The 27,163-nt window shown below is 33.1% G+C and overlaps 1 pseudogene; it reads left to right on the top strand.

Moving 5' to 3' along the window:
- The first annotated feature begins 864 nt into the window (after nt 1-864).
- Nucleotides 865-27,163, top strand: part of LOC137658132 (uncharacterized) — a 272,896-nt pseudogene continuing 246,597 nt past the window's right edge.

The following is a 27,163-nucleotide window of genomic DNA, read 5'->3' as shown; positions in this document are numbered from 1 at the left end:
AGCTGTTCATGAGACAATCGAATGCTGGATTAACTTATTCTAGCAAGATTTCATGTATTTCTCTATATATTCTGTTTACGTCTACATTTTCAACCAAAGAAATTTCAACCTTGTTAGAATAATAAACCATAATTTTAATTGTAGGCGTCGATGGAATCATATATATATATATATATATATATATATATATATATATATATATATATATATATATATATATATATATATATATATATATATATATAAGATCAGGATGACCTGTGTACAGCTGGTAACATCACATTAAAAGCATGCTTTTATCACCTCAGCTAGGCACCAGAGGTTAGTGACAACTGACAATGAGCCACAGCGATGCCCGATAAGCCTAACAAACAAGTTAATGAGTGGTAGTAGGCCTATACTATAGTTTGTTGCATAGGACTTTTGAAAGGGGCTATAAATCTTCAAATCACCATACTTTAAATTCATAGAAATTATTATTATTATTATTATTATTATTATTATTATTATTATTAGCCAAGCTACAACCCGAGTTGGAAAAGCATGAGACTATAACCCCAAGGGCTCCAATAGGGAAAAATAGCCCAGCGAGGAAAGGAAATAAGGAAATAAATAAATGATGATCACAAATTAACAATAAATCATTCTAAAAACAGTAACAACGTCAAAACAGATATGACATTTAAACTATAAAAAGACTTATGTCAGCCTGTTCAACATAAAAACATTTGCTGCCACTTTGAACTTTTGAAGTTCTACCGATTCATTATTGGCAATCCATTAATAAAAAGAAGATAAGAACTCACAACGTACAGTAAATTTCCACTGTGGTTAAAGAGCTTTCTCGGTCACGTGGTCTGAGCTCAATTAGCGTTGACTACCGACTTGACTCGAACGAGACGATGGTTGTCAGTAGACTGTGTGAAGTTGTAGGAGGTAGAAGTGGGGCGTTCCACCTCCCGTTGTGTCGTGTTGAATGGCCCGCCGAGATGAATGTTGTTAAAGTGTGTGCATAGGTGTTTGGTCTCCATTCCGAATTTGATGTTGGATTGATAATGAAAAGGATTTACAGAACCTGCCGTGACTCTGAAATCATCTCTGACTGACCACAGGATTTACTTGTGCTACAGGTAAGTTAAATTTTATAGTTGCCTCTGTATACGCTGTAGGCCTAGGCCTATGGTGCTGTAGCGTCACACGACTCAATTTAAGGTATGAGTGCTTTGTCATTTGGTTGCTAATTAATTTGGTTAATTAACGTTTTAGCTGGACATAAAGGTTTGTCTGCAAATTAAACGCTTTATCTGATATGATAAGTCATGACATTTTGCGTTGAACACTTAGTCATATCACTTGAATTTTCAGAACTGTTGATATGTTGCCTACTCGTAAACACGTAAACAATGTGTTTTCACATTTGTTCTCACTAATGTATGATGCATGTCAATATGTATAACGTAGGCTTACACATATTTGTGTATAAGTATGGAGGCATAGTTTGTTAACTGTGGCTATGATCAGTTGTGGTTTATAACCGTTTTCATAAGTAGGCCTAGGTTTCAGTTTATAAAGACTTATGCTGGATGTTGGCTGTAATATCATTTTACTTAGTTTATTTCCAAAGAGTAAAATATGGTGCCCGCACGTAAAGAATTCCTTTATGCCAAATTAGGATGTTGAATAGAATATAAGAAAAGAATGAAACGAGAGTGGTCGAAGCCAAACATACATATCCGAGAAAAAAATCCTACAATTTTGTCGATTAACTTAATTTTCTTTGACATACTTTAATGATGGTTTGATGTGATATGAGTTTCATTATAGTTTAAGACATTAAAATACCTATCGGAAAGAAAAGAAAAAAGTCGTACAATTTTACCTTAATTTTCTCCAACATACTTTAATGATGGTTTGATGTGATATTGGTTATATTATAGTTTAAGACATCAAATGTCTTTAATAGTCCACCCATCTTGTGCGCGTTGTTTTTACAAATCAATGTTACTTCTGGAAATGTTTAGTTATTTCGTTAACAATGTTTCATGGGTGTTGTTCATTTGGCATATTTTTAATTATAATACGTTCTGTTTACTTATGTTGATTTGATTCTATGACTATTAGTGAAGTTACGGAGGAGTGATTTTGGTATACATAAAGTTTGACGGTTCTCGTGGCATTTGATAGTAGGCTACTGAGTGATGCGTAAGCAGATAGTTTATTGTAACTCACAACCAGGGTAGTAGCTTAGCATGGTACTACTACTACTACTACTAATAATAATATATTGTACCAAATCACATATATTGAATGCAGTGCCTCAACGTACACAATGTATGAGAATGAAACTACCATAATTATCACGCTAATAGTCATATTTTTGTAAATACTCAAACATACTGGTACTTTATATTCTGTATGTGCAATATATTCAGAATTATGATGAACATGTTTGGTACGTAGCCTTCTTATTCTTTATTGAGACGTTGTTCTCAATTTAGAATTTTCTTAATCAGTACTAAGTTCCGAATAGTGAAAATGAATAATCTTTATTATTACCTTGTTAAGATTTGGACGCCCTCTTCTTAGCTCACATCCGGCCGGCGCCATTTTTTTGTAGGCCTAGGCCTACCATTCATATTTTTTTTTCTTCATCTGTTATTGAATACCTAAGTCTTCAGTTCCTCCATTTATAGGTCTCTTGAGTTGTCGAATATGTTTTTTATAGCAGATTTAAACCCAAAACAAGTAAACAAGTAAGTATAGGAAATTATAGTTCAGTGTTCACAATGTATTTTTCGCATATTCTTTGTTTCGTCTTTTACTGTTCCTACACGCGTTTATGCTCTCTTTAATATACGTATATGCTTTTAAATATTTTTATTTCTATTCTTTTTCGTGAGTTATCTCATATGTTTTGTAATAATTTCTTTCCATAATAAGTAACCAGTGAACTTCAAATAAGGAAGGGCGTGCCCTAGTCATTAATTTCGCTACCAAATTAATCTAGTAAAACAAAATCTTGAACAATTCCGAGACTGTTTTAAAAGTAACGTATCTCTGCCGTTATTGACTAAGTAATTGTGCTTCTAGGACACTTAACCAACGGCGTACGTTTTTTTATATGGATCAACCCGTTTTTTTCCATTTATAAAATAGTGTAAGCTCTGTTACGATATTGCGCTTGGGATTTACTTAACAGGCACAGATACAATGTGATAAATTTCTTCTATTGGCAGAGATGTGGTCATACTGAAAAGGCTTGCACATCAAGGCAGAGTCTGTGGAAAAAGTGTAATTGTTCATGAAACGAAATAATCCACTCATGGTTGCGCTAAATCTTTAAGAGCAGGATTCTGCAAAGCTTTGTGTGTGGTAATAATGAGGGAAGTAGCAAGTATTTATTATGGATGCATATGATGAATTGTATAGTTGACATTCATATCCTAGGTTATGATAACTGAGAATTAATCGCTGATTTTCTGGTGATTATAAAGACTTTAAATTATCAACAGCTTTATCAAACTAGTTTTATAGCGGAGTAGCTCGTAAACCACTTCAGCTCGTCATATTCAACTCCCAATAGATTTCCAGCTTTTAACCAGACGCGAAATGTACCATTTCAGTATATCAAACTTTGCTCCTAAGATTAGTAGTATTGAATTAGAATTGTTGTATTAAATAAAATACATTTTCACCAAGCACTATACTGTTTCTGTGAAGATGTTACACATTACTTTCTGAAGCCCACTTAATTTTCAGGCAATAGATTTGTGTTGCTCGCTGTTATCAACACCCCTACCCCTCCCCTCCGTTTCAATAGTTGATAATGACAGTCACAACTTATTCCATATTTCATAACCTCGTTTTATTAAAAGTTATTCGAATATTTTAAGAAGAGTAATAACATAAAAATAAATTAAATCATTTTAAAAGGAACCAGCTGGATATACCTCTGACATAACGAGTGAGTTATAAACTCTTAATTAATCTTTATTAATCACTTAATGTGTATGCGTATTCGATTTTATCTTTCAAAGTAAGCGAATCCATATTTCCCATCGCTGCTGAATATGGTAAAGCTTATTAATTGTTGAAATTAATCTTGAACAAGTGTAAACGAAATTTCTGTATTTCTTTTGAAACTCCCATGATTGTTGTTGCGTGTAAGTACATCAGTTAGAATATGGATTATTGTCTATGAAAATAATTTAATTCTAATGTAAGATTCTCATTTAGAAAAAAAAAATATTTATAGCATAATGAATGATTGTATATAATTAGTTTTAGACGGAACGGTTTGCTTCATATATACGGTTCGTAAACCCATCAGCTTCTCTTTCTTTCCCTGCTTCTTTTACAGTCTCTAGGGACCTTTTCTATTATTCTTAGCCTCCAACTATTATCTGTCATTCTCATTATATGGGCTGTCCATGTCCACTTCTTTTTCTTACTTCTTAGATTATCCTCTGCTTAAGTTTGCCCTCGTATCCATGTTTCTCTTTTTCTGTCTCTTCGTGTTAGTCCCATCATTATTATTTCCATAGTTCTTTTAGTTTCTGATTCCCAAGCTAGGACCATCTGAGAAAACACCTTTCTTTTTTAGAGAAAATTATATTTTAATTTTCATTATCTCATTTCCTTTACCAAAAGCTCCCCATCTCATGCTTATCCATCTTTTAATGTAGGTCTCCTGCCCCGGGGAAGCACATACTGGCAGCCCGTCAGTGGGTTACTGTCTGTCCTAACTTACGTAAATTTATATTCACTAACAATCTCTGGAGGTTCGTCCGTAACCCTTATTTGTTGTTGCTGGTGTCTTGCATTTTCATTGAATATTATCTGAGCTTTACTCCTATTTATTTTCAGGCCTACATTCCTCCTATCTTTATTCAAAATTTCTCTCAAATATATTCAATATATATATATATATATATATATATATATATATATATATATATATATATATATATATATATATATATTACTAGCTAAGGTACAATCCTGGTTGGAAAAGCAATATGCTATAAGCACATGGACTCCAACAAGAAAACATAGGCCAGTGAGGATTAGATAAACGATATGAGAAGTAGCGAACAATTAAAATGAAATATTTAAGATCAAAACTAACAGCATTAAAACATACACACACACACACACACATATATATATATATATATATATATATATATATATATATATATATATCTATATATATATATAATGTGTGTTCGTTAACGTTGTGAATTATTATTTAATCAGCTTATTTATCTTCAGTCTTGAGCGTATTTTTCCAAGTTTGGATATGATTTATTGTCTCAATGTATCGCATACCTTGTTTAAAAAAAAAATAATGGAAATAGTATATAAGCTGTGGTACCTGAATATTTCATTTATTTTAGTCTTCATCGCAGAATAATTATGTTAACTGTGGAATTTCAGGATACTCTATTTATTTAGCTCGAATATTTCCTTTATACAGATTACGAAAAACTTGAAATAATGAGAGAGAGAGAGAGAGAGAGAGAGAGAGAGAGAGAGAGAGAGAGAGAGAGAGAGAGAGAGAGAGAGAATAGTGTTAGTCTTAGCAACAATGAGAGCAGGCGAAAAATTTGTAATGTACTTTTTTTTTTGGGGGGGGGGGGGGCATTTTTCATTTCGAGTGGATATCCTCATGTTTTTGTTGTTTTGACGTGTGACAGAGCACACTCATTTTTGAGGGCCGCTTATGAATGGAAGATGCAAGGACAGGACAGTGTTTTTAGAGGTCCACGCCCCCTCTTCATCAAGCTAGGACAAGGCAATGGCTGCTAATGAATCGGTGATTTATAAATTCCCCCAAACTCCCGTCCCCTTGCTCACGAGGATGATGATACTACTTGAAACTATCGAGCTTGAGCGGGTCTCGAACTCCCGTCCAACAAATTGTTAGGCAGTAGCGTTTCCAATAAGTTACCACAACCTAATCTAACAAAGAAGGTTTTAGATTATTAGCATGTGTAGATTTTGCATATTAAGTTTAAGGTTATTCTTAGATCCCTTAAATTCTTGCCAGATTGTCCTATTTTGTCGAGTAATCCAACCGTGGCACCACTCAAGGCCTAGACTCACAACAGAGTATAATAGGAAAGCAATTGTGAAAATCATTTGGTGTAATTAGACAAATTATATAAGGATTGATGTTTCCTGTATTTTGATAACTAACTTTAGGGTTATAAAGTTATCTGCTAACTATAACTTATCAAGATTACCCAAAGCCGTTAAGTTCTGTAAGAGCGGCCGAAGACGTCAATAAACTCATTACTTTAGATACAAGCAACTTGCTTCGCCTCCAGATCTAACTGTGGTCCATGCGAAGTTGTATTGCGCTGTTGCTTGTAAACTAGCCAAGCCACTTGAAGCTAAATGCAAAAAGTGTGTATATGGTGAATCCGGTTTTCTCATAATTTCAGTGCATTCCCAGCGAATCATTGCAACATTTTGAAAATTGATTAGTTGTTTCCCTGTTTTTGGGGTTGTTGTTGTTTGTTTTGCTATCATTTGTTGCAATACTATTTTGTCTATTATCTAAAAAAAGGGGTAACTGACATGATACACGCAAGTTGTATATGTAATACTTTAAATCAGAAGTTTAACAGACTACGTTCGCTTGAAGGGTAAAGGTTTTCATTTCAATCCAGTACACTTCGATTACATGTCCTCCATGGCGTTTTAAGTTTTACTATAGTATTAGAATTCCTCTTAGATATGTGAATTTGAATAAGTCTGTTCATGAAGATAGCAAGTGCAAAGTTAATGTTAGTGGAGTCCTATCAAATGAATTTCCAATGAATGGCTGAGTACTCCAAGGGAATGTGTTGTCGCTTATGTTGTTTATCCTCCTCGTGGATTTTTTGTAATGCGTAGAACAGCTGGAAATAGTGGAGAAGGATTGGAATGGATTGGTAATACGAAATTAGCTGGCCTAGAGTATGCTGATGATGCATGCTTGCCAGAATGCATGAAATATCCCACGAGGTTGGGCTCAAGATAAATAGAAGAAAGACAGATGATGAGAACGGAATGTGCAATGGATAATGAAATATCATTGGAAGGAGAGAGGATTATTGAGGTAGAATCATTTAAGTATTTAGGAACTATGATCTCCAGTACAGAGTCATTAGAATTGAAGTTTAGCGAAAGATTGAAAAAAGCAAACCAGACAATGTCTAGGTTAAATGTATTTGGAACTCAAATCGCCTGAAATTTCATATAAAGATCAGGCTATATATCAGTTTAGCAAGATCGGTGTTACTGTATGGACACGAGTCGTGGTATGACAAAGAAACAATATCCAACAGATTTTGTAGATTTTAGAACAAAGCCCTCAGAAGAATATGGGAGTTAAATGGCAGGACAGGATTAGAAATGAAATTATGAGAGAGATTACTCGAGTGTCATACGTGGATAAGGTCATGCTCTTCACACTCCCCAAGAGAGATTAGTTCACCAAACGTTTTTCTAGGCTCCACAAGGCACTAGGAGTGTTGGAAGACCCAGGCCTACATGGCTGAGAACTGTGAGATGATGAGTGGAGAAGTATTGAATTAAGAATTCAAGATATCGATGACTGGCAAAATCTAACAGATAGGCGTTGATAGGCGTAGGAGGAGATGATGATTAGAATCGTAAGTAGAAGAAAGGAATTAAGTCGTTGCTGAATAATATATTGTATATGTTCATCTAAAAAAAATCACCAGATTACTAGACATCGTTCTGTGTATCAAAGGTGAGAGAAATGTACGCTTTTTTGGATTCCCGTTGGATACATAGAAAAGAGAGGGGTATGCATATATATATATATATATATATATATATATATATATATATATATATATATATATATATATATATATATATATATATATATATATTATATATATATATATATATGTATGTGTTATGAGATTAGGAAAAATATAAAGACTTTATAGGAGTTTGTAATTTCGTCTTATTAGTGACATGGACCAACTCGATGTTGTTTGTATGTTATTTTTATTGACATGAATCGTCATCTCTTTGTGTTTGTCTCTCTCTCACACACATACACTGTATATTTTTATATTAAGAGATTTTTTTATCGTCGCAAATTTCTGGTTGAGTATTTTGAAGGTCAACCATTGATTGTTTGAATCAAACTTAACTCGATGTCCATGTATGGCGAATGGAAAACTCGTCTATGACAGTGGTTATTTTTTGAACAGATATATATATATATATATATATATATATATATATATATATATATATATATATGTATATATATATATATATATGTGTATATATATATAATTTATATATATATGTATATATATATAATTTATATATATATATATATATATATGTATATATATATATATATGTATATATATATATATGTATATATATATATATGTATATATATATAATTTATATATATATGTATATATATATATATATATATATATATATATATATATATATATGTATATATATAATTTATATATATATATGTATATATATATATATATATATATATATATATATATATATATATATATATATATATTCTTTTTTCCTCTTGTGAAGAGGATGGTCCTTGAAAAACGAGATTGATATCAATTGTATCGTAGGGGTGTTATTCAAGCAAGAATTTTAGTGGTTTTATTAAAGATCAAATGACATTAGAAGTAGGTATTTATACGAAACTGCTTTTGATATACTAAATCTTTGCCGAGGTTTTCGCGCTGCTGATCTGCCATCTGGTTTCATCTAATGGCTTCTTGCCGGCAATATACCTCACATGTTATTCTATCTTAAATAGAAAGTCTTCCGAAAATTCAATGTTTAAAGATAACATATTGTGGTGATTAGAAATTTGAGTCTTTTTTTTTAATGAAAATGAAGTTTTTATTTTTGCTTAAGTTTGGTTGGTATTCAGTATGTCTGTGTATATCTGATATGATTACCATTCCCAAAATCAACAGATACCTCTTTTGTCCCGGTGACTTTTTTTTTCTCGTTAATTTCGTTGTATAATCTTACAATGATGTTTAGCCTTTTTATCGTAATTTTTGATAAACTTACATTCTTCCAGAATGTGATTGGCATTTGTCTTTCACATTAAACATATAATTGATATTATGATATAAATATTTATTGTAACAAATTCTTTTAATGAGATGTTTTTAGAGCGCTTGGTGTCATTGATAATTATACCTTTTGATATTCTTATTTTTTACAGCAATACAAACAATGTAGAATTTCATTTATCGTGCTGAATTTTATAAGCCTTTTGCTTTATTTACCCTGAAAGGTTATTGTAATCTTGTCCATATTCATAAAACTTTGTGATATATCATCATTCCCACGTGCAGTAACTGCTTTGGTGTCGTCAGTAGAATTGCACGCTGTTGCTAGCAAATCCTTTGATGATATCATTAATACAAATCTTGAGAAATTGCCATACCATTGCATTTTTCGTGACTTTGTTCGAGTTCATAAGCAAGAGAAGATACTAATTTTTACCCGTCATTTAGTTTAATCCTTCTTCAGTCTAATCACAGACCTTATCATTGATTTCCTTGTGGCTCCTCAGAAGCGATTTCATTAAAAAAGATTTCCATTAACGTTTTTTCTGGAAGACACCAGAGGGTTACGTTAACTACAATCTAAAATAGACTCGAGCGTCTGGTAAAGCAACGTTGTTCCAGACTGTTGAAATACTTCCCCATATTTTATAAGCCTTTCTTTATCAGTCATGCATTGACGGTTATTACGTGGAAGTTACTGTTGTGTAAGAAATTTGTTCTCGCTCACCTGATTGCCTCGTACAAAGCATCCTAAATGGTTATTTCCTTTTAGCAAATGGTCATTGGAGGAAGAGATAAATTAATGTGTCCTCTTTGGTTCCCAATCACTGACGTATTAAGGGGATATTTTTTTCTATTTCTTTCTCTTAATTCGATTTGTTTAGTAACACTTCAACGCATCTGTCATGCGACAAACTTAGTACGAGCAATGGCTTAAGGGTTCGATTTCAATTTTCCTAAGTGCCTTGCTTGCAGTTTGTATTACCTTTAGTATATGGGACTTACTATCCACCTGAAGCGTCTGGTAGAATGTTAAATAGGTCAAAATGAGATTTAGAGAACTGGCAAAGGTAGAATAGCCCAGACTACTCGGTTTATGTGTAGGTAAGGGGAAAATAAACCGTAACCAGAGAGAAGGATCCAATGTGGCACTGTCTGGCCAATCAAAGGACCCCAAAAAGTTTGTTAACGCTTTCTACCGAGTATATGTTGTCTTCTCAATGCACTATTTTCCTGTATATCATAAGATATAAATATATATTCAATATATAGGTGGAAATATACGATATATTGAGGATATCCCAGCATGTACTTCGATAGACAACGAAATTTGGGTTTTTTGAAAAAGAAAATTAGAGCAAAAAAAAAAAAGATTAAAAATACAGTAATAATACTTCAAACATCATTGCACCCATTCATATGTATATTCTAAGCCCTGAGATTCTTTATAATAGTTATCTGTATTTTAATGACAATCGTAGAAAGTCTTTTTGATAACGTAACCCCAATTTCACATATAATTCAGCAATTTTTCGACAATGAAAATCTATGGTGTCAAATCTTCATGTAAATGAAAATTTGCTGCTATCTATGTTAGATTTTTATTTTTGAGGCTTTTTTTATCATTTGATGCATATTTTTATAATTTTTGTAGTTATTTTTATAGTGATGGGGCTAGTCCAGTTTTTTCGCATATGTTCATGCTAGTACATCTATCAATGTCAAAATCGTTTATAAAGTCTGATTACTTATATCGTTACCTTATTGATTTCTTAGGTCTTCATTGTGTCTTCATTGTGACATGCTGTTAAACACACCAGGCTACTTTTGTGGTGATTTCTTTAATGTGAAATTAATAGCCCATTTAAAACATAATTTTGTTTTTCTTTAATTTTACACATATACTATATATATATATATATATATATATATATATATATATATATATATATATACAGTATGTATATATATATATATATATATATATATATATATATATATATATATATATATATATATATATATATAAAGATATTCTTGTATTTATATACATTTTTATGAGAGAGAGAGAGAGAGAGAGAGAGAGAGAGAGAGAGAGAGAGAGAGAGAGAGAGAGAGAGAGAGAGAGAGAGAGAGAGAGAGAGAGAGTTTTCCCATCACAGCTAGGCATCTTCGTATCTTGTAATTACTGGTAATTTTAATTTTCCTAAGTATTTGAAGTACGATTTTTGAAAAGGAAATGTTGTGGTGTCTTTAATGATTTCATTGTTCACGTTATAGACGAGTTCTTATATTTTTGCTCTGGAGCTAGGCAGCATAGAGTTTCACTTAAAAAGAGGTAATTCTTTTAAAGATCATGAATTGATAAGTGGCCTGTAAAAGATAAGAAAATATTTAGGTAATCATTAAAATGAAAATTGTTTAAAGTTAAACCTTTATTTAGGATCTTTATTTTGTGCCAAGGTAATTTTCTATAAAAGAAAAATTTTTCCTGTCATTCAGAGTTCATCACGACGTCATGGAAAGGGAAACGTTTGTTTAGTCTTTTTAAGCAGCTTTTCTTCCTTGATTTTAAACGAAGTATGCTGAAAAGATGTGGAAATTCTCTCATCTTCCCTCCCTCAAAGACGAGTTATTTTTCATTTTTGATGATTCATGTGTGCTTTAGAAAAGTAATTAAACAATTGTTAACTTAGGCAAATGTGTAAGACAGAACAAAGATAAGGAAAAATATTGTTAACAGCTATTGCTGTTTTAGAATTCACTTGACTCTTGGTTTTAAAGAAATACAGTTCAACAATTGACGAGAACCTGGAATTCTTTTGTGGGTGGAAATTGGCTGTGGTAAGAGAGCTGTCTTTGAGTTGTCTATTGGTTCCCTGTTAGTACAAAAAATATCTTTTGTTGCTGGAATCATGTTGCTTTACAAGATATTTATACTGTTTATTTAATGTGAGAGTTCTTAGGTATTTTCATGTGACTGAACTATAGATTTGGATGGCATTTGAAAAAGTTATTTATCAATATTTCAGTGGAATGATGAGTGAGAAGGTAATATTAGTCCACGTTCGTAATGAAGCTTAAGTGGTTGCAGTGTGTGTTTTCCAAATTCTTTATAGCTTCCGAGCTTTAGAGGAAAAAGTAAATGAAGGAAGCACAGAGACAAAGGAAGCTTGAAAGAGCAGGAAACCAAACTGCATCTTCCTTGAATGTTTGGTTTCCTGTCTTCTATGTGTTTATTTTGTTAAAAATACAATTAAAGGCTAATTAATTGAGGTCTAATTGTGAATAAAGCGTATTTAAGATGTGATAGAAAATAAAATATCTTAATATTTAATAGATTCTTTAACCGACTAACTGCATAGCAGTGAAACAGTTATAGGAATTTCTTAAGACTCTCCCCTTTTCTATTAGAGTTTAGTACTGTAGTGCATAGGGAGCTTACATATGCCTTTTGATTTTGTAAGTGTGTTATAGTCTGTGATTGTTGGAAAATTTTGTTAGTGCCTTGATGATAAAACTTGTTTCGAGTGCGATGAAAGTCTGATTAGGTAAATGAAAAATAAAATAAAATACGGGAAAAGTAAATAGATGGTAGCAAGATTAAGTGCTCTAAATGAGTATTGTGCCATGTGTTATTATTATTATTATTATTATTATTAGCCAAGCTACAACCCTAGTTGGAAAATCAAGATGCTATAACCCCAAGGGCTCCAACAGGGAAAAATAGCCCAGTGAGGAAAGGAAATAAGGAAATAGATAAATGATGAGAATAAATTAACACTATATCATTCTAAAAACAGTAACAGCGTCAAAACAGATATGTCCTATATAAACTATTAACAACGTCAAAAACAGATAAGTTTTTAACCCATAGATTACATAATAGTTCGTCTGCACTTCAAATTAATGTCCATGATTTGTGATGGCCATTTAAAAGTTGTTAAAATGCAAGGTATCGCTAGTCTTTTGACATTACAGTAACCCACTTTATTAGTTTATGTTCTCTTTCCCTAATTATAATAAATATGGCTACCGGACGAATTTTACGATGCCATAAAATCTGATAAGTTCAAGTAGGCTACGGAAGAGATAAATGTTATGATGATCTGTGCATGGTTGTTTGAAGGTTCGGAATGACAGACAGTGAAGGAGTCGCTTAGTTCATCACAGTATTTGTGCCATCTGTTGGCAAGTGTGAAACCACATGAGGGAACCGCCTTCTCTCGGCCTCCCCGCTTTAATTAGTGTATCCTTTCAGAGATTCCCATGGTGCCTGCTGTTCTATTGGTCATTTTTTTCTATTCAATCTACTTTTATACGTATTTTTGTAGGTATATTACGCAGTTGGCTTATGAGGAAGGCGAAGAAGTTATGAAGGAAGTTCATTTTGATGCCTTCATGTGCAAGTAATTGTTGGACAAACAATTTTTCTTATAGTAATTCTCTCTCTCTCTCTCTCTCTCTCTCTCTCTCTCTCTCTCTCTCTCTCTCTCTCTCTCTCTCTCTCAAATGAAAGTCTAATCACCATGCTGTGCAAGATACCTTTTTTTTTTTCAAAATTTGAAAACGACTCGTAAGACCGAATGAAGCAACAAGTTAAATCATTAGTCAAGTCTTCTTAGCTGATACCAAGTTAGCCCATTAAAAGGGTCATGTGATTTTGCATAGTTTGTAGGATTCCAGAATTTGTTGGTGGCTAAAATAAGGAAAGTTAAAATTGGATGATAAAGAGACTTGTAAAGTCTTTCTGTTCCTTGAAATATCTAAGGAAATTTTGTATTATACAACATAAATGATAAAGATAAAAGAATTTCACATCACAGTTGCGTTTGAAGGCAATTTCTAAAGTAGTTCAATGGAATTACTGAAGGTGCTTTAATGTATTAGTGGTAAGTTTCTTGCATTCGTGAGAGACGAGTTTTTTTTTCAGTTCCGTTTGGGAGATTAGAAACTGAAAATTCCTGGATATTTGAAAAAATACTTTATTCAACACCGAATAGTTTGTTACTTGTGCTGGAGCATGTGGTAGCCTATTGGTAACGTCCCTGCTTCCAATCTTTTGGTCGGGAGTTCTAGACCCAGTCAAGCTGGATAGTTTCTAGTAGTGTTTGCAACCTCACCATCCTTGTGATCTAGGGATGGGGTTTGGGGGAGCCTATAAGTCTACCTGTTGAGTCACCAGCAGCCATTGCCTGACCCTCCCTGCTCCTAGTTTAATAGAGAGTGGCCTGGGGCGCTGATCATATGTATATATGACCAGTCTAGTGTATCGTTCTGTTCCTTACCTCTGCCATTCGTAAGCGGCCTTTAATGTAACAATGCAAATTTCGGTAATGAACCTTGATAGGAAAGTTTTAATGAGATCTTCCAATGATCAGTCACTACGATTCAAAACCATTGATAGTCATTTGGCTTTACATTTTACTGCTGAAAATCATAAGAATCCTATCCTAGTAGATAGAGTAGGAGGAATGCATTAAACGTAACTTTTTTTTGCCAAGACTAATTAAAGTCTTCAACTTAATGATTATGAAAAACGCACATTTTAGGAACACAACATTTTACCGATAGTTCGGAGACATCTCTTTTATTTTCCTCACTAGGAGGCACGATGTCTCCTGACAGTTTAAGAAATACTCTTCCTCAGGTTTGTTGTTTCTTTAAAGTCATGATTTTTACTTTGGTTCATTACGGTAGCTGTACCTTTTCACACACACATTATATATATATATATATATATATATATATATATATATATATATATATATATATATATATATATATATATATATTGGTGTATATGTGTGGTCTACTGTATAGTCATGAATTGAGATGTTATGACGGAGAGAAACTGGCACTGGATCGTTCAGCACCGATTGAATTGTGGCTGTGCTGTTGATGGTGGGAGTTTCAACTTGATCTCGGTGGGAAAATTCGACGTCATCAAGAATTGCTTTCTCAACTTCCTCCCTCGCTGTTCAGGTGTCACTTCAGTGAAGAGAGATCATCTTCCCTCCAGATTTGATACTTTGTAGGCTTGTGGGTTTCATTGTGACCCATTATCGCGTGCATCAGACAAGTTGCAGCCGTTACACTCGCCCCTAACCCCTAAATTTTAATTCATAGTTTTGGACCGTCACAAGCGTTAAAAATCTCGTGGATTTATATTGAGATATTATATTAAAGTGTGGTCAGTGCTGTCGTAATTATTTGCATAATTGTAAGTTTACACAATATAGTACGTTTAGAAATCTGTCGGCCCTAATCTCCATTTTGTTTCTTTGAAAATATATTATTTTTTAATATATATATATATATATATATATATTATATATATATATATATATATATATATATATATATAATATATATATATATATAATATATATATATATATATATATATATATATATATATATCAAGGAAAAATACTAATTTACCTTGTTCTTTTGAAGGACTAATGAATGCTGCTTTAGTTTTCTATGTTCCTATGGGCTAAGGGTTTATTCCGAAGAACAGAATATGTAATTTAACTTTTTAATAAAAAGATAGAAAAAAAAAAATACTGGTTTGTGAGGTCAGGTCCTCTTGTCAGCATTTTTAGTAGCTTGACCCTTTGACATATTGAAGATGAATGCACAAATGATTCTGAAAAATAACCTGTCTTTTAATGTTGCTCTCTGTATTTTTATAAGTATTTTTTTTTAGTCTTATTTTGCTTTACTTCTGCTATTCCTCTCCATTCAGTAAATTATCATTTTTATTAGTGGTAGCTCATTCTATGCGGGTCCTGAGTTCAAACTTTGCTCAAAATTTGATGGATTTTCCCTGGCACATGACCTGATTTGCATTGAGAAGTTAAGAACTGATGATTATGCATGTGTATTTGGTATTTAAGCATTCGTCTGACTTTTGCCTCTCCTGTTTATTGACAACCTTTATTGTGGGTCTTTTTAGCTTGTGATAGCACAAATGACACTTTGCATAATGGTTGATACATTGACGTAAAATATTTCTTGCAAAGAAGTGGTTTGAAGATCTTCGTATTCCTTGAGAGAAAATTAACATTAAAGCCTTTAGTGAAAAGTATACGCTACAATATTTTAAATAGACTCAGCTTTTTAAAACATTACATATTTCTTTTTCATGTTTAGAGATGCCGAGGTCGTCAGCATAAATGCATCCACGTCATTCATATTCATAAAAAGTCAGCAAACTTGATTGCACTAAAGTTCTGACTTTTATTTAGATTTATTGTATAACAGCCGTGCAATATTGCGGTAAACCAGCCTACTCAAGTATGTGACCCAAAGTGGTATTTACATTGCATAAATATGCAAGATGCTTTACTTCCATTTCAAGAAATCCTGCCTCCCACAATGACGCTTATTTCGTTGCGGTGACTTGTTTGTGACCGCTGTTGATGAGACAGACTTAATGGCCTACACGACTTGTGTAATTACCCATTACTTCATGTAGGAATTATAGGCAGACACGGGGGTTGTCTTGGTCTAACCACACGGACATTTTGCGGATGACGGATGAGTTTCCTGCTTAGGAATTGCAATATTTGCGTATTCGTTTTCGCAAAGTCTCTACGAAACATTATTTCATTTTCTTATTTCCGGGAACTGACTTTTTCTAATGCCTGTAAAATTTTACATTCGATTTGTAGGGTTTGGATTTTTGGTAAGATTATATCTAGTATCTCTCTCTCTCTCTCTCTCTCTCTCTCTCTCTCTCTCTCTCTCTCTCTCTCTCTCTCTCTCTCTCTGGTTTGCCCAATGCTGAATGGTCTCTCCGGTTCCAGAACTTGACCATATGGTCCAAATTAACAAATCCAATCTCTTTCTCTCTAGTTAATTTGAGCCTTAATCAAAAGTCTGTCTTAATCAACTGATATGGAAAGCGTATATGAGCGTCGATTGACTTTCAAACGTAAACAATGGAAAAGATTATAATTTGCATGGTTTTATTTATAAATACGTTACTAAAATATGAATATTACATGTATTATTATTATTGGATAAAGTTAAGTATAACATCAGTTTAACAAAAATCCGATTTATTTCAAATATAGCTTTTTTTTTTACCTCAGTAAATGGATACACAGTTTGAACGACGACGTAGCCTAGTCCAAGAGTGCATATGCTAATTTGATATCTTTTTGTATGATGCTACCCCCTTGAATTTAGCTGCAAAATTAGTCTCCAAAACTCGCATGTTACGCGCAATACCACTCAAAACTTGTGATGTTTTTGCCGATCTATTATTCATTGTAAGATCTGGACATAAGTTGTAAAACATCGTAGTTGTTGTCATAAATAATTCTATCATCCGAGAACGCATCACATGTTACAAGAGATAGTTTCCGCATATTGTCAAATGATACATGGGGTAAAAGTGCGATAGATTATTCCCTTTGCTGTTTGTGAATTACAGCTGTCTTTTTATTGTAGATAGGTGTAATTATATTCTCTTTATGCACCATGGATATAAATGGAAGTTTAACAACCATGATTGTCATTTTATGGCTTGGTAACAAATTTTGAGACCAGAGAATACGTAGAAAGAAAGGCATGTGTAAGTTGTTAGAGACGATAGATATTAGTGTAACTTTGTCAGCTTATGTTTTCATATGTCATTTTGTTTTGGTATATTTTTTATGTTCTTCACTTGGTTGCAGAACACTCTCTCTCTCTCTCTCTCTCTCTCTCTCTCTCTCTCTCTCTCTCTCTCTCTCTCTCTCTCTCTCTCTCTCTCATTATATCAATTCCAGAAGCTACATTCATTAAGTGATCAGGCTTGGAACGTTATCGTCTACAGTCATAGACATTTATAAATCTCAAATTACACAAAACCCATCTACTGTATTTTATAGATTTCAGATCGTCCTGCTCTTTTAAAGAATCATATTAATCTTAATAAATACTATCACTACGGGACACGAAGTCGTGTTAAGCAAAGGATTTTTTCACAGTTGGCTGGATGATATAATGAAGAATTTAATGGATTACTTATGTATTTTTTTTTTGTATGTGAATTATTTCTGGTTATACAATTGTCATACACGTTACTCGCATGTACCTAGATATATGAATGTTATTTATGGAACCCCGGTATGTCAATGAGGTTTTACGTGACATTAATGTTTGTGTACTTGACCACAAAGGGTCTCTCAAGCTTCCATAGAAAACATATGCCCTCTTATAAACCATTAAAAATGTAAAATACTATTCATCTTCATAATAGAAATAAAAAATATATGTAATTAGACTTTGTTTACATTTTCTCAAGCCGCTTTCAGCTCACGATTATATTGACGGAAGGTACACCTCCTGTTAGTTGACTGTTGCTGGTAAAAAAAGTCATGTGTAAACAGGACTTCAAAATCTCTCTCTCTCTCTCTCTCTCTCTCTCTCTCTCTCTCTCTCTCTCTCTCTCTCTCTCTCTCTCTCTCTCTCCTACTTTGGTTGTAAATAATCTGGATGTAGTTAATTCATATGCAAGTAATATTGTGGTATTTACATTGATTTATATATATGTATATATATATATATATATATATATATATATATATATATATATATATACACATATGTATGTATATATAATATATATATACACATATGTATGTATATATATATATATATAATATAATATATATACATGATATATATATATATATATATATATATATATATATATATATATATATATATATATATACATATACACACACACACATACTTGTATACCTTTAAAAACGGGATGGTCTTGCCGAGGTCAATCCCCATACTACGTAGGTGAGAAAAGATAATCAAAGACTCGACAAATATAACATCTAATGTTCAGACGGAAACCTTCATGCTCACCGAAGCTCGTTTTATATATATAGATATATATATATATATATATATATATATATATATATATATATTTATATATTTATATATTTATATATATATAAATATATATATATATATATATATATATATATATATATAATGTATAAAGTTAATTAAACCTGTTTGCTGTGAGCCAGGTAACCACGTGACCTTCCACTATTTGACGGCGCAGTATTACCACCTTGCACGGATAATGTACTCTTAATATGTTGTTTTTATATTATCTTCGCGTCGTGTTGTGTTCAAGTATGATGTCTCTATATGTGAGCCTACCGGATTTCTTGATACTTCTGAAAGCTGTGAGATAGCGACACAATACACAACAGTGGTAAATGGATCTAAAATACTTTTTTTTTTTTTTCAATTCCTGTTACTCATTTGAATAATTCTGCCATTTAAGATAACACTCCTTCATCTGATTTATAGTTTGTCGTTTAATCACAGGTTTTAATATCGGAGTTCATAGACAGGAAACGTGAACTGGAGATAAAGTTTCATAGATAAATGTCACAACGATTATAAGGCTTAACGGCTGTTTACCGTAAAGGATCCCTCCCCTCGATTCCATACACCTTGGGGGTGAAGTTGGGGGATTTCTTCCCTTATTCCCAGCATGCCTCTGTAAATGTTTCTTCTTCGTGTTATTTTTTATTTTCAAGGAGACTCCGTCGTGGGAAATATGCAAATCGCGGTGGCGTGTCGTCGGCCGTCATTACCGGAAGGAAGTAGAAAACCCCAAATGCTTCGACTACCAAGTGGAAGTATTGGTTTAAGTCCTAGAATTTGTCAGGTTCAAGGTGACACGTATTGGTTCATTCATCCTTAAAAGAAGCGATTAGAAGCTATTTTGCTTAATTTTAAGGACCAATCTGTGCTTCAGACTCTTCTTTAAAAATTTGGATCAGTTTGATAGCTACCGGTATAGAGTTTCTTATGAATTGATAAATGACGTGCAAGTAGCCCAACTGTAATATCTACTCTTACCCATTTTGCGCTCTTTAAACGCCTGTTGCCGTATTGATGCAGTTACTACGTAAATCTATTCCCAAGCGTTTTCATATTTGTTCTTTAATGCAAAAGGTACTGTACTTTCTATTTTGTGGTTTTCAAGATAGGATTGATCTCCATCGTTTTGTCAGAAAAATCTATTGTAAGCTCCATTGCTGCTCTTTTCACTTTCAAAATATGAAACCTACAATATGCAAAGCAGTAAAATTGTCATAATCATTACTCCGTTCATTTTTTAAAGCATAACAAAACACTATTATATGTACATAAGATATTATCTCAAATGGAATTTTTTAAAAATGATTTGGTGATGGGAGTTCTTTGCTCCCGGGAAATTATTGTATTATTGCGGCATTGTTTCCAAAGAATGCTTTCTTCCCTAACATGTTAAGAAATTTCTCCACGACGGAAAAAGTTATCTTTATGAATCTATATTTAGTTTTATTTTATAAAACCTCTGAAGGAAGTTCAGCTAATGATCTTATTTTGATTTCTGCAGATTCAAGTAGCTCACAATTTACTCTTCTTTTTTAATAGCTAATCAACGGTAATCTTCTTAATGTTTTTTTTTTTTCTATGGTTTCTTAGTTAGGTTTTAGTATTCTTATATTTGTTTGTATACTATATTTTGGGATTAATCATTCACAACTTTTCCATGCTCCTTGTAAAACCTTGTAATGCTTTATATGCCTATAAACATTATTACAATCTTTCTGAGATGGATTTAATTAATTTTATGCAGTTTGGCAACCTTTTTCTGTTCTAGAGTATCGAACACTTTTAATGGGAAAGCAATTTATGGTATTTCTATTTGAACTTTCAAGTTCTATTTTGGGATTTAACATATTTTCTAATGAATTTTAAAACTTATAGAATCCATTATTTGATTTCTAAGGAACATGAGTTAATTATAAAAGTGCTTGTAATACTAGTAAGATAACTTACAATTAAGACATTTCGAATTTAAAGAAATAAGTCTGAACATTTTTTCAACCTTTTTTAATGTCACTCGAGTAGAATGTAAGAATCTTATCACATTTATATAAGGGCCCTTGGGAGAGTTGTTCGTACCCATGACTTCAATGAGGTTCCTTAAGGGTCCTTCTATTCATATAGGGCTGCTTAAGATGGTGATCCTATCTCTATGACTCGCCAAGGAGCTTTTCAAATCGAAGGGCTTCTGCACAAATTCATTCATCCATTCGTCTTTGTAGGACCTACTAGCACATGCCAAATTTCGTAGCTCTTGGTGAAACTTGAAAAGTTGATTTAATTTTTGGGATCATTAATTTTTTTCCAATTAATATTAAATATGTGTTTTTTTTTCTACACAAAATATATCCGAAAAAAATGAAGTGAAGGCTATTTTGTTTGTGTGTATAGATAAACTGGCCTTTTATTAGGTTGGAAAATGATTGGCAGCAAGTGATGGTACATTGTTGAACGGAATATGAGACTCAGTATAGGTATCTTGACACAGACTGATTGTAACAACTATATGCATATTATTATTATTATTATTGAAGCCAATGTCTGAGCTTTTTATTATTTATATGGATAATACTCTTAACAAGACTTTACATTCAAATTTGGGTACAACTATTAGGAAGCTGCAATACCATTTTAGAAGACAGAACATATCTGAAACTATGCATTCCATTTGCCTCCGATCTCACTGAAATGAATGTTATCAGGACAAAAATCAATACCTACTTGGTAGATTGCGTTTACGGGGAATATTACTGGAAACAGACTAAGTCATCTGTATCCAGGACTTTATATTTTAGACACAAAAATTCGTAGCCTCTAAGTTTCATTATCCTAACAGGGGAGTAGCCCTCCAACCACTGTGAACCCCCCCTTTTTCCCCCTGGAAGTGTTATGGTTGATACTCTTCTTAAGATATTTTATTTTTCCTTGTTTCCTTTCCTCACTGGGCTATTTTCCCTGTTGAAGCCCCTGGGGTTATAGCATCCTCCTTTTCCAATTAGGGTTGTAGCTTAACAAATAATGATTATTATTATTATTATTATTATTATTATTATTATTATTATAAAGCTATTATAAATAAATGTTCCAGAATAAATTTCCTTTTGATGTAAATACAAGATTATACGTCAATTAAAATTTATCAGAGTCCGGGTATAATTACAAAGCCTATGATTTAAAAAGAAAGATATGTTAAAATCAATCCTTATGATTCCATCAATATTTATATATATAAAAAAAAACTGATGGAAATTAGAAAAGAAAAGTTGCTATATACTAAGAACTACCGCACAGTGACCCCCATGTTTCTTTGGTGCAAATTTACATCCAGGATGAGAACCGTTAATCACCTCGATAACATGTCATCAACCTATTACTTCCGTTCTCTCTCTCTCTCTCTCTCTCTCTCTCTCTCTCTCTCTCTCTTGTTGGTTGGATGTAGATTAGCAGATGTTTTGTATTACGTAATTCCTTCGTAAAAGAAAAACTTATGTCGTTATGTGTTAATTATCTTTGATATGGTTAATGTAAATGTCATCTTAACTCTCCATTATTATCATTTTAATTATCACATCATTGTCTCTGACGTTTTCTTTTTTTCTTAGCTGGAAGAATATCACTGTTGTTTTATGTACTCTTTAATTGACAACTTTTGAACATTGTTTTATGTACAGTATGTGTACATGATGTCAAATTAGATCTCACATTAAACACCAATAGCATAATCTTTCCAATATGCCCCTAAAACGACAGCGTGCAACAATGATAAGGGATGAATATATTAGTCATATGTGCTGTTAGGTCTTCCATCTTAAGATGTAAGACCTGAAGGAATACACATTACGAATTTTTTTTTTTTTACTGGCTTTGACGGAAGAATTTTTAGGCAACAGCTATACAAGCTTATTTGGGCTTGTGATTCCCATGTGAAAATATATCAGCACCCTGAAATTTTTTTTCGTTTGATTTTAGGACTCTTGTTTGGGAGAATTGTCATAAATATTACTGATGGAAAAATAATTATACTTCATAATTTGGTCGTTCCAGGTTTATTACCGTATATTTTGTTACAGCGTCTTTTTACAACTAGAGATCGAGAGTAATATATGTGTTTTGGAAATATTGGATAATACATAATTTTCTAAAACATGATAAAATTAAATTTTTTTTCAACAAATGCTACTAATTATTCGCTCCTTGTATTTATTTAGGTTGAGAAATGGAATTTTCATTTTAAAGGAAATAGAGAACAAACTTTTGCTTTTTCTTAAGGGGAAGTGAAATAACCACTTTCCCATCTGCTACTGAACTAGTACACATGACTCCGAGGAAGGTAAACCTGGCAGAATTACGTTGCCATCTACCACTTGACTTTAGGGTTGTTGGTTGAAAGGGAATGTATGTTTGTTTACCTTATTGTTGAAAGCGTCCATTTCACTTCCCGAAGTACTTCCTTTGTAGGGTCCGCCAATGGCTGGATAACTTCTTTCTCGCGTATCCAAGTTATTATTACAGTTTCAAGTGAGTGAAGAAAGAGAAAGGGGGTTTCCTTCTTGAAAGTAAGAATTTGTCAGTGTTTTATTGACATTCAATACCAGATTATCAAATTAGTATGGGTTAATTTAATCCTAGATAGCATTGAATCTATTTATCTGTTATTAACTTTATTTTCTCGCGTAAATTTCCCCCGTAAAGGTTTAAAGACTGCTCATGAATGGCAGAGGCATGGGACAGTGACAATGCCCTAGCTAGTAGGACAATGACCTAGAAACTGACCATATTATCCATATATCTATATGATTAGCGCCCAGACGCCCTCTCCATCCAGTCTAGGAACAGGGAGGGCCAGGCAATGGCTTGCTGGTAACTCAGCAGGTAGACTTGTAGGCTTCCCCAAACCACCAATCCTTAGTTCACATGGATGGTAAGATTGCAGAAACGACAAGAAATTGTCGTTCTTGATTGGGTCTCTAACCCCAGTCCAGCAGATTGCCAGGCAGGGACGTTTCCAATCATCTCTAACTACGCCTATTAACGCAAAAGGTCTCGGTTAGATTTCACCTGTCGCCTGTATCCTGAGCTTTTAATTCAATATATACTTTTCCATTCATCACCGCTTCATTGTCCTGAGCCATGCAGGCCAGGGGCTTCTAACTCTTCAAGTGCCTTGTGAAGCCCAGTTGAAATTTCGGTGAATTAATCACTCTTGGGAAGTGCAGAGAACATGTCCAAACCATCTCCATCTACCCCTCACCACAATCTCGTCCGCATAGCCTATGCCACTCGAGTAATCTCTTATAATTTCATTTCTGATGGTTTTATTTTTGAATCTACAAAATCTGTTGGATATTGTTTAGTGGTCATACCACGACTCGTGTCCATACAGTAACACAGATCTCACTAAACTGATGTATAGCCTGACTTTTACGTGTATTTTCAGACGATTTGATTTCAAAATTTTACTCTACCTAGCTATTGTCTGATTTTTTCAACCTTTCACTAACTCTCAATTCTAAAGACCCTGTGTTAGATATAGTTCTTAAATATTTAAACGATTCTACCCCATTAATTCTTTCTCCTTCCACTGATATTTAATCCTATATTGCGTATTCCGTTTCCAGTAGGCCACCACAACTGTAGGAGGGGTCGAGTCGTCAGTACACCACATGCAGTACATCATAGACTTTTACAAAAGGGTCATTCAAGGGTCTCTTCAGTCCCTAACTGCGCTTAAACTTTTTAACTTTTTGCTCGCCTTCCGTTTCTGCTTTCATCCACCAGGGCCTCCCCAGTACGAGTGCCTGGCTTTATATCCCAAATTCCATTATTAAAAAATTCGAATAGTTTCTGTCATAGCTTAAAATATACCTTTCATCAGTCCACTATAATTTTCTATTTTAGAATGTTGTTTTGGCGCCACGCGCTATGTCGTGAGATAGTTTGATAACATGGCATTTAACAGTGCGTAGTTAACTTTTAGATACATAGTTATTCATCTGTCTAAAAGAACAGTCAAGTTTTGACTTTATAAGAATTATAACTTTATGTCATGGGTCGAATGATGCTGTCCTACAAAAACACAAAATGTAGTTGGAATATTTATTCTCTCTCTCTCTCTCTCTCTCTCTCTCTCTCTCTCTCTCTCTCTCTCTCTCTCTCTCTCTCTCTCTCTCTCTCTCTCTCTCTCAAAAGCTTTTAGAATTCAAGAAAATCACTTAAACCCTATAAATATAAAAATTAGTATAGCATTAGTTCCTGAGGAAATTACATCAATTTATTGTCGTTGGAAAAGATGGCTATTGGTGAATTTCGTTATTATTCCATAAAGTTTAGGTTTTTAGTGCGTCACTGTCTGGGAAGTCTTTAATTTGCGTTGCTTTCCATCTATAATTTAATCCAATTTACCATATTGTACTTTTGTCTCTTAAGAATTTTCTGAATTTGGTGAAAGTATTTTTCAATTCCGATGTTTAAGAAAAAATAGATGCGTTAAACAGTTTCAATGTATGAATTTATTGGCAGTAAACAGACTGTAGGTTTAGGATGCTGTGCTTCTCGGCTTTTGAATGTGGTCATCAACGTATTGTTAAATTCTTCTTCAGATAATTTGCAAAACAATGAAACTTTTTTTTCTTTTTTTCTTTTTTTTTGCATGAAAAATTTCTCTCCCGAGGAAAGTGTAACGCGAGGGAAATCCGATTTCCGTGTGCTTATGGAAACGTAACAGAGACGGAGTCATTCCTCGCCAACATTATTTCCATTTGACTTTTTTATTTCTCCGCCTTATTTTCTTTACGCTTTCGTGTGATCTCCTTAATCCCTCCCACATCACACCCCCATTCGCCCCAGTTCACCCTTCCATTCTCATTCCCCTCCTTCCATTCCCATCCGCCTTCCCCATTCCCCATGATTATTTCTGCACTTTGTCATTTTCAACGACTCTCGCCGCAAATTTCTTTCCTTCTCACTTTCTTACTGTAACTGGACATTTGTCTCTTTTTATTGCACGTTTTAGATGTATTCAAATACGTAGTCATATGGTTGTATGGGGAGATGTATGTTTGTTATTGTATAATTGTGGGTTTATGCATACGTCAACCGCTTTTTATACCTTTATCTGTGTTAAATACCTTAATACTACCATCGTTTTGGGGATTCAGTCTAGCCAGTGGCTCATGATAGAGGATTTCATCTAAAAATTACAGGCGTAACAGATTCAACTTTAAAGAAATAAAATGGATCTTCTTCAGAATTGTATGATAGTTTTTTATTGATGTTTGACGAATCGTTAAAACTTTCACATTTGTCTGGAATTTCATGCTTTAGCCTATTTTTTTTTCTTCCATGATATGAAACCTCGAAAATCTAGCTTACCCCAAAAGAATAGCGGGTGCGTTATTTGTATTTGATTTTTTCCCGATTAATCCACAATTTTAATTGAGGTTTCACTCATTTTTGGAGGGACATTCTTATAAGCAAAAATCTTATTAATAGTTCATTATTATTTTTATTTTAAGTAAATCATAAACAACCTTGTTTATCGGATTCATTTAAATAGACTTTTAATGCACTTCTTCAGTGAAAGGGGGATGTTAAATAGGTTGTGTTTCACTCATAGATTGGGGTTCACTCATTTTTTGAGAGACATTTTTTAATAAGAAATATAATCAGTAATTCATTATTAATTTTCCTCGGTAAGTAAATAAAAAAAAACAATCGTATTCATAATGTTCCTGTAAACATGTTTCAATGTATCTTTTACGTGAAAGGATGATATTAAATACATTGCCTCAATAAATAATTTGATAACAGCCTTTCACGTCAAGTCTATTTATTCTCAATTGGCACGAATAAGATAGGTTTGTATAGAAGATTTACTGGATGATTGGAAGATATTAACCTAAGGAGAGAAAATATATCGGTGGAGTGCTTCGGTGGGAGAGGAGAGACCATATTGCTTGGGAAAGTGATGGTTATTTGAATTAATTATCATTATTATTATTATTATTATTATTATTATTAATAGTAGTAGTAGTAGTAGTAGTAGTAGTAGTAGTAGTAGTAGTAGTAGTAGTAGTAGTAGAATGTTGGTCATCTAAAGGGAATATTTTATATTCTCTCCCGTCATGAGAAAAGATTTCAGTTCCA

This window comes from Palaemon carinicauda, chromosome 19, assembly GCF_036898095.1.
Source record: "Palaemon carinicauda isolate YSFRI2023 chromosome 19, ASM3689809v2, whole genome shotgun sequence".
In the NCBI taxonomy this organism is placed as follows: domain Eukaryota; kingdom Metazoa; phylum Arthropoda; class Malacostraca; order Decapoda; family Palaemonidae; genus Palaemon; species Palaemon carinicauda.
Note: the sequence above shows the minus strand (reverse complement) of the source record. Positions and strands in the feature narration are given on the sequence as shown.